General features: G+C 35.2%; 1 pseudogene; it reads left to right on the forward strand.

The window, feature by feature from the left end:
* Positions 1-5,010: 5,010 nt before the first annotated feature.
* LOC122301704 lies at positions 5,011-11,356 on the forward strand (annotated as a pseudogene).
* Positions 11,357-13,264: the final 1,908 nt, after the last annotated feature.

Consider the following 13,264-nt stretch of genomic DNA (forward strand, 5'->3'; position numbering starts at 1 on the left):
GCGTGTGATGGAAAGATATTGCAGAGCACAGACAGAGCTTTGATATAAAGTGGGATCATCAAATGTTGCACCATCAAACATTGAGAGGTTTGTAGATAACGACATGGAGGAGCCGACAGGCTTGGCCTCAACCATCTTTGTTCGTTTTAGCGGATCAAGATTCAAGGATAAAATGGTGCTGTGATAAAAAAACTATGGCTTCCTTGTCGCGAACAACTTCTATACTCAGGAAAAAATTTAATTCACCCAAGTCTTTGATTGGAAAAGTCGTGGATAGTAAGTGAAGTAAGTCATCAATGGTAGAGTGCTTTAAGTTGGTGACAATGATGTCATTGACGTAGACCAAAATGTATGTCGTGAAGGTATCAGTGGTTTGTATGAAAGGAGATGAGTTGGACCGACAGCCACGAAAACCAAGTATTAGTAGTCAGTTTGTAAATCTAGGGAACCATGCTCCTGGAGCTTGTTTGAGGCCATAAATGGCCTTATGCAGTTTGTGCTCCTCAGATATAGCCCTATGCAAAAATGTATTGTGAACATCAACCTGATGGATAGCCCATTATGTCGAGAAGAATAGAGATAAAACAAAGCAGGACTATAAGTTTCAAAGGAGTTGATGCCAGATTGTTGATGAAATCTTTTAGTGACTAACCGCACTTTGTATCGATCTATTTGGCCATCAGCTTTCTGTTTGATTTGAAACACCCACTTTGAGCTAATAACATTACGAGCTTCACTTGGTGGGACTAGTTTCCATGTGTGGTTGCACAATAGAGCATCAAATTCACTATTCATGGCTTGACGCCATTCGGGGTGTTTGACGGCAAAGGAGTAGCAAGTGGGTTCAACTAGGTGAAAAATGAGTTTCAGCAATGAGAGCTTTGGGAATTTGGTATCGGGTAGTGCCATTAGTGTACACTTTTGGTTTAGAGATTTGGTTGCGAGCACGGGTAATCATGGGATGAATGAAAATGGTTTCAGGTGGAGCTAATGGTGCAGTGTCAGGTTCGAGGGGATTAGGAAGAGGGGTTGTCAATGAAGTTGAAGTGGTTGGACTGGGATCAGTTGGTAGGGGAGGATGGGATGGTGTACACGTAGATGGACAATCCAGTGGGCGGGTAGCATCAAACCTGGGCTGTACATGCGGGATAGAGATTGTTTGATGAGAAGAGGGATTGGTTGGCTAGGAAGAGATCTAGCGTGTGGTCTAGAAAGGAAACTGAGACTCCTTAAATATGGCATCTCGGGATATTATGAATTTTCTAGTAGAGAGATTGAAACATTTGTAATGAATATTGTAGCCAAGGAAGACAAAACTAATTGGGTAAGGTTAAAGCTTATGTCGATTGTAGGACCAAAGGTTTGACCCACAAGCACAACTAAACTTGCAAAGGAAGTTGTAATTAGAGTGGTTTTAAAATAAATTTCAAAGGGTGACTTGTTATGAAGGAGAGGGGTAGGCATCCTGTTTATTAGATAGTATGCAGTGTGAAAGGATTCATCTTAGTAGTTTAGAAGGATGTGACTGTTGTAGAAGGGCAAGACGAATTTCAACAATGTGGTATTGCCTTTGTTCAACGGCACCATTTTGTTGATGCGTGTGAGGACAAGACCACCAATGAACAATGCCTAGATTGTCAAAAATTTTGGATAGATGGTGAAACTCTCCACCCCATCAGGCTGAATGGATTTTATTTCACAGTTGAAGAAGTGCTTAACATATGGTTAAAATTTATTGAAGATGCCAGTGACATCACTTTTGCAAGAAATTGGATAGAACCATGTGTATTTGTTGTAATCATAAAAAAATGTAATATAATAATGATTTCTATTATTTGAAAAAATAGGTGAGGGACCCCATATATTAGTGTTAACTAACTTAAGGGGACCCAAGGTACGACTACAAGACCGAGAGAAAGGTAATTATTTTCTTTTTGAACTTAAATAGGAAGAACATGCAAGTTCTAACTTATTGGACAAAATCGAAAAGCTGAACTTAGATATGACTCGACGAACAATTTTGAAGGTAGGGTGGCCTAAGCAAGAGTGCCAATACGAGAAGGAGGTACATTCACCAATGAGAGTTAAAGGAGGAGACTTTGAGGTGGAGAAGAGTGGATACAACCCATGTTTACTCGGCCTGTGTAGTAAAATTTCCCTTGTGGCTTGGTCCTTCGCAAAGAAACAAGTGGGGTGAAATTAAAAATAAATGTTAGTGGCGATAGTGAATTTTTGAACAAAAACAAGGTTTTTGGTAATTTTAGGAACATGTAAAACATTGTGTAATAAGGAAGAAAAATCTAGTGTAGTGATTCGGGTGGTGCCTAAGTGATAAACGAGAATTTCATTATCGTTACCCATTCGTATATGGTTAGACCCAGTGTATTCCTTAGCTTTGACATTGAGATTTGCAAGATTAGATGTGATATGATGTGTTGCGCCAATATTGGAATACCAAGAGGGATCAAAACCTTGAGATGGGGATGCAACATAGACTTGCATGTTGGAGCTTTGATTGTTGTCGGGTGGTGCCCAAGTGATAAACGGGAATTTCATTACCATTACCCATTCGTATATGGTTAGACCCAGTGTATTCCTTAGCTTTGACATTGAGATTTGCAAGATCAGATATGATATGATGTGTTGTGCCAATATTGGAATACCAAGAGGGATCAAAACCTTGAGATGGGGAAGCAACATAGTCTTGCATGATGGAGGGTTCACTTTGATTGTTGTCATTGTACTTGTGAAAACAACAAAGAGTAGTGTGATCCGTCTTGTTGCATACCTGACAAACCAGTTTAGGAGATTGAGAGCAACCACGCCTTCTGCCTCGTGATCCACTATAAGAATTGGAGTTTATGCACCTCTAGATCCAAAAGAGGACTAGGAGCACCCCTCACAGCTTGGACGAGAGGGGACAAATTTATTTGCAACATTGGCGCCAACCATTGATAAATCCATAGTAGATTGATGTTGCTCTAGACAGAGCTCAAGAGAATGTAAATGACAATTAGATGTGTAATCGGTCCGGTTCAATCCAGATTTGGACATGTTTTAGAACCGAATCGGAATATGCCGGTTTTGAGATTTGAAGAACTGATATCGTACTAGTTACATCCCTAAACTAATACTTTTGATTTTATCCATTCCAGTCCAGTTTGGTCCCTTTTTTTTTACTTTTTTTTTTATATATTATATAGTATATATAATATAGTGATAATATATTGTAGTGTATTATAATACATATTATAATTGCATTAAAGACTATAGTGATATATTATAGCATATTATAATATATAGTGATATAGTATTAGTATAACTATTAATACAATAAACTATAGTAATATAGAATTTTAAAATTTAATATTATATTAATTAGTAATTTATCATATAATACAAAATTATTTTTATATATAATTATGTATAAAAATTATATATAATATAAAAAATCATATAAAAAATATTTTATACAATATTATAAAAAATTAAAATACATATTAACCAATCCGGTTCGGTGTCTGAAAAAAAGAAGACCGGAACCGGACCCATTTTGAAAAGAATGAAATCGGTACCAGACTAAGCCAAACTTCATACCGGACCAAACCCACCGGTTCAGTCAGGTTTACCGATTCACCGGTTTTTTTCAACCCTATTGACCACAAAGATCTTGAATTGAGATGAGCTCTACACGAGTAGTCACTAGGGTGATGAATGGATCATATATATTCAGGACCACAACCTGCCAAAATAAAAGAAACAGAGTTTGAAATCATTGATTAGCTAATTTGCCACAAGCAAGGTGTCCGCAAGGGAGGTGAATTACTGGAAGTAGTAAGCAATGTTGGAACTTCCCTTCTAGCTTGAGCATCGCAAGCTGGTAATATAGGTTCATGGAACGAGCTTGAGAAGAAGTAGTAAACATATTTTCCACGGTGAGCCATACCTCACGAGAATTGGTGCAATTGACTGCATGAGTCAAAATGGATTCAGATAGTGAGGAATTAAGAGCACTCAAAATAAGTTGATCCTGAAGCATCCAGGATGTATAGTTTAAGTTGGGAACATGCTAGTTTAACAGAGAATATATTGATAAGCAAGGGTGGGTAGGTGAAACTGCCATCAATGGATCCACATAACTATTGGCCTTTCAAGTACGGAACCACTTGGGCATTTCATAGCAGATAATTGTCCCGCATGAGTTTGATGGTACGTAATGAGGTTGTGAAGGGGGGCAACAGAGGTGGACATGGGTGGTGGTAAAATTGGGGTGCGGAAAAGGAAGGGTGGGGACATATTAGAAATAGAGGACTTGTTCAACCATGGTAATTTGACGTGAGTCTAATCAGCTCTTGATACCAAGTTACAAGTCTAAAATAATTGCAGTTATTGCCTCACAAAATATTGTGCAGACTTGTTTATTTATAAATTTAAGTTGTACAATAACGATAGGAGTTTATTTACAATAGAGGTCTATTTAGATAACATTTCAGAGATTTTTACTAGAAGGACTCCTTCGTCACTTGGCTGTATTGCAACTTTATGGGAAGAGATGAATTTTGCTTGTTCTTGTCAGTAGAGCTGGAAGATTATCCTTCACATGAATGATATATCATAATAGGTTTGGAAAGCAGATTAACATGAGCCCTGCCTTAGGCTCAGAAGTAAGAGGCTTCATGACATTCCCTATGATTTGCTTTTAAAGTTTAGAGAAAAATAATAAATACACGAAAAAAAAATGCCTCCAAAATATATATTTCTTTGCTCCAATGATTAGTACTGGAGTTAAAGTTGGTATCATGCCCACAAGAGGTACTGTTATATTTTCCATCTATATTATCATTTGAAATTTGAAACGATAGGTCACAGAAGTTGATCATGATGAGGACGAGGAATATTACGGAAGACAATTAAGTATTTGAGCAATCAATTCACGAACCGCACCACCATAAATCAACATATATGGAAAGGTTCGTCCAAATGGCAACTCTTCGAGTAGGTGAATTTTGAACTCTCACTCTTTATATGGTTGTTTGGATCGCAAGAAAATCATAAACAAGATAAATAAGCTGTCTTATTTCAAAGATGACCAGCAGGGCGTCAGTAGAAGGTAGTACTACTGTTCCCTTACTGAATGATTTAGTTTCAAGTGCTCGATCAAACGACGTACAAGCTAACCGAGAGCACGATCTTGCTCAGAGGGTTTGGATTGAATCAAAGAAACTGTGGTACATACTAGGTCCTATAAATTTCAGCAGCCTGACCTCCCACTCCATGTTGGTAATCTCCTATGCCTTTGCTGGTCACTTGGGTAACCTTCAGCTGGCTGCCATCTCCATTACCAATAACGTCATCATTGGTTTTGACGTTGGGCTCTTGGTCTTCCTCACTTTCTCACTGCACATATATATATATATGCAAACTGGGTCTCTCTCTCTCTCTCTCTCTCTCTCTCTCTCTCTCTATATATATATATATATATATATAAATTTATGGATGCTTATAGTCACTTTTTGTTTTCCATTGTTTTGGTTTTATTTATTAGCTTGGAATGGCAAGCGCATTAGAAACTCTTTGTGGGCAAGCTTTTGGGGCAAAAAACTACTACATGTTGGGCGTATACATGCAACGATCATGGATCGTTCTATTCATGTGTTGTGTCTTGCTTTTGCCTCTCCATCTTTTTGCCTCTCCGTTCTTGAAGCTATTGGGACAGCCCTCAGATGTGGCAGAGCTATCTGGGCTCCTGTCTTGCAGAGCCAGCTCAAAACTGGGGTCATTGCGTGGGTTCCTGTGGCTACCCTTGTGGCACATTTGATTGTGAGTGGGCTGTTCCTGTATAGAATTCAGCTTGGAGTTGTTGGTGCTGCCATCACTATGAGTTTTTCTTGGTGGGTTTTGGCATTTGGGCTTCTGGGTTATATTGTCTGTGGTGGGTGCCCTCTTACATGGACTGGTTTCTCCACTGAAGCCTTTTCTGGAAATTTGTCAAACTCTTGCTGCTTCTGGCGTCATGCTTTGGTCACTCCTATCTCTCTCACTCTATTTTTTTTTTTTTTTTCAAATAATAATATATACCTTTGTGAAAGCCCAATTAAATTCGATTTCAAAGCCCAAAATTGCATTGCACCTTGAAAGCAACCATGAATTGCTTTCTCCTTTACACCTTTGAAACTCAACCTTTTTTTATTTTTTATTGTTAATTTAAAACTTAAGATCGTTTCATTCAATACAAATTTTCAGCTTAGAGAATTGGTATTACAGAATACTGATACTGATTACTGGAAACCTTGAAAATGCAGAGATTGTCGTGGATGCTTTATCCATATGGTAATTTATTTACCCTTCTTAACTGACCCGCGAGTGGTTTATGTATGCATGGTTAGACAGTATTATTTGATATCATGTACTATGTAACGAGAAATGATATTTATAGTCTTAAGGTGTGTAAGCTTCGCACACTTTCTTTAAAATAAAATTGAATAAATATAAGACCCACATGAAAAAATTAATATTTTAATAATATATCCCATTCTTTTATAAAGGAGATGCGCATGAATTACACATCTTAAGACTGTAGTATTAGTCACAATAATATAATATATATTATATACACACACATCATTTTGCATTAATTCTTAATTATATTACATTTAATTATCATATTTTGTCAATTTTAATTTAAAAATCGGTTATTTAGATAAGATTTGTGCATATATAAGAGATCTCTTAATGCAAATGCAATGTCAAGTACTTTCACGTGATTGATTAATGATATAACTTTACAACGTGGGTGGTGAGAATATTTTGAAATAGTTGCAAGGACATGATGAGAACTATATATATTGTATGCCACAAGCTCTCTAGCTATATATAGTCTACATTCAAACACTGTTTAATTATCATTAATATGGATCGTTTGTTTTCTTGTGGACTCGTGTTCTGAATTAGTGCTTGTTTGGCAGCATGACAATGAATGGATGGGAGATGACGATTCCTTTAGCATTCTTTTCCGCAACCGGGTACGTACGTAATGTCTATATATTAATTGCTTTTTTCTTTTCTAAATAAGTCTTTTACGTACTAAAGATCAACGTAGGGAACACACCAACTTATACATACAATGAACATTCTAGTTTCTAAATTACTGTGAAGTTCCTTTAGTGGAGCCCATGCCTTGCGCGGCATTGACATTACTCACCGCGCGGAGAAATTAACATATAGTGATCAGCTCAAATCATGAAGGCACTGAGTGGTACAAAGACAGGCTGCAATTAATGGTGGGATTTAGAACATCATGACCTTTTGATTTCATATTTTCCCAACTTAATTCATATCTAAACCGGCCTCTCCTAAAACTTTGACTATTTACCGTACGAATAAATGTGACAGCATGGTAAATAGTAAAATTTTATGTAAGTATATTTTAAAATATTTGAGAATATTAGTAAGCTAAAATATTTGAATAAGCTATGCGTAAGAGTATAGATCCTATTGAGATATATTTGATGAATGTATTCTCATATGCATGAAAATATCTTAGATGATCCTATATATTCTCTACGTTCAAATGGGGTCTTAGATTGCATTTAGATAAGGGTGGCACTTGGAGCCAATCGTGTGAGAAGTGAATTTTTACATCAGCCAATCGAAGGCTGCCACATAGGTGTCTCCACATATTTCTATTTGCATCCTCACATAGGTGATAAAAAAAGTTTATAATTACAAAAAAAATAGATTTTTGTGACTAATTTATTACAACGAAAAGATTATTCATAACCAATTTAAATAGTCTTTTCGTTGTAATAAATTAATTACAAAAATCCATTTTTCTTATAGTTAATTATTTGGTTGCTCCCCACCCGCATGACCTACTCCCCTCACTCTCCCCTCGTCTATCTGTCTCTTTCTCTCTCTATAATACGATTTGGTTTCCAAATATTTGTGGGGCTCTTTATCTGATTTCCAATATTTGTGGGGGCTCTCATGTCTAGTGAAACTTTAAGTAAATGTATTGTGAAAATTGTAAGTAAATATAGCACTACTAATTAATTTTTGTGTTTTATTTAGAAGTTTGAAAAAATTATAATGATTAGATAATAATTAGATAAAAAAATTAAAAATTAAAAATTAAAAAAATATTTTATATTTAAATGATATTTAAAAATAAAATATTTAAAAAAAATATGAAAATATCTGAATTCAGGGCCTGGTCTCTCTCCTTTTTTTTTTTTTTTTTTTTTTCGTATATATAATTAATATTTGTTATTAGGAGTGGCTGTGGGATTGGGATGGCAATCTGAATATGTGGCATTCATAAACTTAGGTTGCTACTATCTGATTGGGGTGCCTCTTGGATTTTTGATGGGATGGGTCTTCCGTCTAGCAGTTATGGCAAGTATTACTTTATGATCAATTGATGATCACTAACACAAATTATAATTAGCAGCACTGCTCTTAGAGTATTGATAGTGGACTCAATAAATTTTAGTTAAAATTTAACTAAAGTTTTCACTTTTATAAATTTTAACTAACCACTTTTTATAACATTAAATAATAGGCTTAACAAATTTTTAGCTATTTTATTAAAATATTGATTTTAAACTTTTTATTAATTTTAAATTCTAATTATAATTTGAATATGATTATATTAAATATTATGGTTGTATTAAAGTTTATTGTTGTATTAAAATTTATGGTTGTATTATTGTTATATTAATATAATATGGTTGTATTATTGTTATATTAAAGTTTATGGTTGTATTATTGATGTATTAAAATTTATAACGGCTATATTTTTCCAACGGCTATATTTTTTAACGGTTATATTATTCATGTATTATTTTTTTTTAACGGCTATATTTTCCAATGGCTATATTTTTTAACAGTTATATTTTATCAACGGTTATATTTTTTAACGGCTATAATTCTCCAACGGTTATATACTTTTACTATAAAATATAACATTTCTTCAACAATTTTATTCACTTCAACTCAAGTATCTCTTTGAAACCTTTTATTCTCATTTTCTCTCAATGGATCGTTCGCTTTTTCACAAAATGACACTTATTGATTTAGATTCTGACGAAGAATTTGAGATAGCGAGACAACTTGTTTTGGAAGGAGAAAGATTAAGCTCACGTGGTTCTTCTAAAAATGCATGTAGATTCATAAGGCGCGATCGATTGCAAGCCCACCAAAATCTATTTCGCAACTATTTTGCTGATCCTCCAATCTATCCTCACAAATATTTTCGAAGGAGGTTCCGGATGAGTTGTCATCTATTTCTTCGTATCCAAGCTGCAGTAGAAGCCCATGAACCTTATTTTGTCTAAAGACGAGATAGTTCTGGAAGGCTTGGTTTTTCTTCTCGTCAAAAAATAACAGCTACTCTAAGGATGCTTGCATATGGTGTCACGGCTGATTTTATGGATGAATATTTGAAGATTGGAGAGACTACTGCATTAAGAAGCCTAAAGATGTTTGTCAAAGCTGTTGTTTCAATTTTTTCTGTAGAGTACTTAAGAAAACCCAACAATGATGACATTGTTAGATTACTAGCAGTTGGTGAGAAACGTGGATTTCTAGGTATGTTAGGGAGCATCGATTGTATGCATTGGAAGTGGAAGAACTGCCCAACTGCTTGGTATGGTATATATTTTGGTCATATCCATGAACCAACAATTATTTTAGAAGCAGTGGTTTCTTACGATCTATGGATTTGACATGCCTTTTTTGGGTTACCGGGGTCTCATAATGATATAAATGTTCTTGATAGATCATTTATATTTTCTAACCTTGCTCAAGGGCGTACTCCGACTGTTAATTACACTATTAATGGTCATAACTATGCAATGGGGTACTATCTTGCTGATGGAATTTATCCGCAATGGGCAACATTTGTTAAAACTATCTCAGCTCCACAAGGAAACAAGAAAAAATATTTTGCTGCAACCCAAGAGTCCGCAAGGAAGGATGTGGAGCGTGCTTTTGGTGTGCTTCAAGCACGATTTGCTATAATTCATGGACCTGCACGGTTTTTCCACATTGAAACACTCAATGAAATTATGATGGCATGCATAATTTTACATAATATGATCATTGAAGATGAAGGAGCTGACAAAAAATCATTATTATTTATAAGATTCGTGAAGTAGGCATCACAGTGAGTGAATGGATCCATTTCTAATAAGAGATATGAAATACATCACAAGAAAATGAAATATATAAACTGATGGATGAAAAAAAAAATTTTCTAATTCGGTTTCATCACAATACATCACAAGAAAAATATAAACTTGTCTAATGCATCACAATACATCACAATGCATAATCAACGACTGAAAAAAATTTGTCTAATTCGGTTTCATCACAATACACCAAAATCAAATAAGTTCAAACATTAAAGAAGAAAATTCCCAATCCAGTCCGGTAGTTGATTCCAGAAAATGCATAACAAAAAAAAAAAAAAAAAAAACTAAGCAAAACAGAGGAGCAGCACGATGGCTTGGGATTTACCGGTGCTCAGAGAATCGGTGCTTGAATCCCGTCCGGTGCTGCCCTTCACCAGAGAATCGTCCGGTGCTGCCCTTCACCAAAGAATCGTCCGTTTGGTACTGCCCTTCACCAGAAATCACATAAAAAAAATAAAAACAGAGGAGACCCAACAATGGAGGCATGGGATTCGGCGGCTTACCGGCGGTGCGTCCGTTCGGTGTTGCAGTTGGGAGACGATGGAGTCCGTCCGATGCTGCGGTTGCTCTTCCTTCGGTGCTGCAGACGTTGGAGCTGGGAAGCAGTTCGGGAGGGAGTTCCGGCTACCGAAAAAATGAGATTTCCAGATATGTTTTTCTGTTGCAATCGTGTGTTTTGGGGAAGGAGATGAAAGGGGCTCTAGTGGGTTTTGGTGAAGGAGATGAAAGGAGGGAAAGAGCCGAAATTTGGCTACGCGGGATTGTTCGATGCAGCCGGGGGGGGGGGGGGGGGGGGGGAAGAATATTTTACATTAAAAATATTATTTAGCTAGTGATTTTGACTCAATAAATTTAGCTAGTCAAAAGGTTGGAGGCTAAATTTATTATGCATTTGTTGAGTCCATTGTAGATGTTTTTTTAACATTTTAGCTATTCTTTAGCTATAATTTAACTTTGTTGAGACCACTACCAATGCTCTTACATTATATTGTGAAAAATTCAACTGTGTCTACCAGGGAATATGGGCTGGAATGATATTTGGTGGATCAGGACTTAAAACCTTAATACTGGTCATCATTACCATACAATGTGACTGGGAAAAAGAGGTAAAATACCCTCTAAATTCTCATGTCTTTTCCGAGTTTTCTTCGGTTTCTGCATAATAAATTAATAAAAAAAAATATATTTATACATCTTTAAAATATATAAAAAATATAAAAAAAAATTTAAGATCATGAAAAAGAAATTATATAAGTTGGTTTAGTTACGTATAATGCAACTATCTCATTTTATTTTATATAATTATTATAATTTTTTTTAAATTTTTATATAAAATATAATAAAAAATTTAATTTTTTTAAATTTTTAAACAAAATGAATTATATTAAAAAATTATATTATAATAATATATTATTTAACTGTTAACATAACATTCTATTTTATTTAATTATGTAACTAAACGAGATAACTTTTTACGATGTATTTATTTATTTTTATTTTTTATATATCTTATTAATATAATTGATTATATTAAATTTTTTTAACATATAATTAACCACACCAAAATAATTACACATACAATATTTGATTTTTTAATTTTTCTTAATTTATTTTTTTATTATTATTTTTAAACATCCATATCAGTCAGTATCTAAGGGCACTAGCAATGGTTTATGTATCTTCATCTTTAAAATCACATCTTTTGAAGATTGATTTTGAAGATGAAGAAAAATTCCTACATTGGATTATGTATTTTTTGACCAAATAATAATAAAATATTATTATAATTTTTTTCTCCTAAAATCTGAATATTCAGCTCCACGGCAGCACCATTCAAACCCACGACAGCTCCACGGCAGCTCCACAGCAGCTCCACGGCAGCACCATTAAGCTCCTCGGCAGCTCCACAGCAACAACCACCAGTACATAACTAGAAAAAACCCAAATAAAAAAAAAAAATCCTCCAACCCACATCTAGAGGCATGTAAATCCGAGAGAAAAAACCCAAATCAGAAAAAAATCCTCCAACCCAAAACCGAGAGAAAACCGTGAAGAGCATAGCCGTGAGCGAGAGAAGAGGCCACCGTTGATGAAGAAACCACCAGAAAATTGTGGGCGTCCAAGAGAGAAAACAGAGCAACGAGAGACAGAGGGGTGAAATGGGTGTCGAAGAGAAGAAGAGAGAGCTGTTCGGATGGAGAGAGAAGAAGAGAAGAAGAGAGAGCCGTTCGGGGATGGAGAGCGTTCGACGATGGAGAGCCGAAAAAGCGTTCGGCGATGGAGAGAGAAGAGAAAAGAGAAGGAGAGAGATGGAGGCGTTCGGGGATGGAGAAAGAAGAGGAGAAGAGAGAGAGAGTAGAGAAAAAAGAAAAGAGAGAAAAAAAGAAAAGAGAGAGCCGTTCGGGATGGAGAGAGAAAAAATAATAAAAATATTGTTTGAAGAATGAAAATGTGTTCTTCATGTTTGAATAAAGACTGTAGCTAGTTATTTATAATTTTAGAGATGAATAAACCAATGTGGTTGATTTTAATGGCATATTCTTTAAATTTAAAAATAAAAATAAAGATGAAGAAGCCATTGCTGATGCTCCTAACTTCGCACAATTTGATTGGTGGGTTTGTAATTACAGGCAGAAAAGGCAACCCTACATGTGATCTAATGAAGTTGGCAGCGGACACGTTGAAGTGATACTGCTAGCTGTAGCACACCAACATTACTGAGTTCTTAAATGAATATATACACTCGTAATGAGTGTAGTTGGGTTTATTAATATACCTAATAAATTTAGTTAGCTAATTTATCAATCTTATGTGTCTTTGAACCCAGAGTTTTGTAATTAAACATATATAGGATTTGGGTCCAAAATGGGTCTCTCTCTCTCTCTCTCTCTCTCTCTCTCTCTCTCTCTCTCTCTCTCTCTCTATATATATATATATATATATTATATAGCATGCAAATCGCAGCTTGCATGCATATGGCTAATATTGTTGATAGAGATCCATCAAAAAAACAAAAAAAAAACAAAATATTTTTGATAGAGAAGTAGACAAAACCAAGACCACATCTTGCA

The sequence above is a fragment of the Carya illinoinensis genome, chromosome 1 (genome assembly GCF_018687715.1).
Source record: "Carya illinoinensis cultivar Pawnee chromosome 1, C.illinoinensisPawnee_v1, whole genome shotgun sequence".
In the NCBI taxonomy this organism is placed as follows: Eukaryota; Viridiplantae; Streptophyta; class Magnoliopsida; order Fagales; family Juglandaceae; genus Carya; species Carya illinoinensis.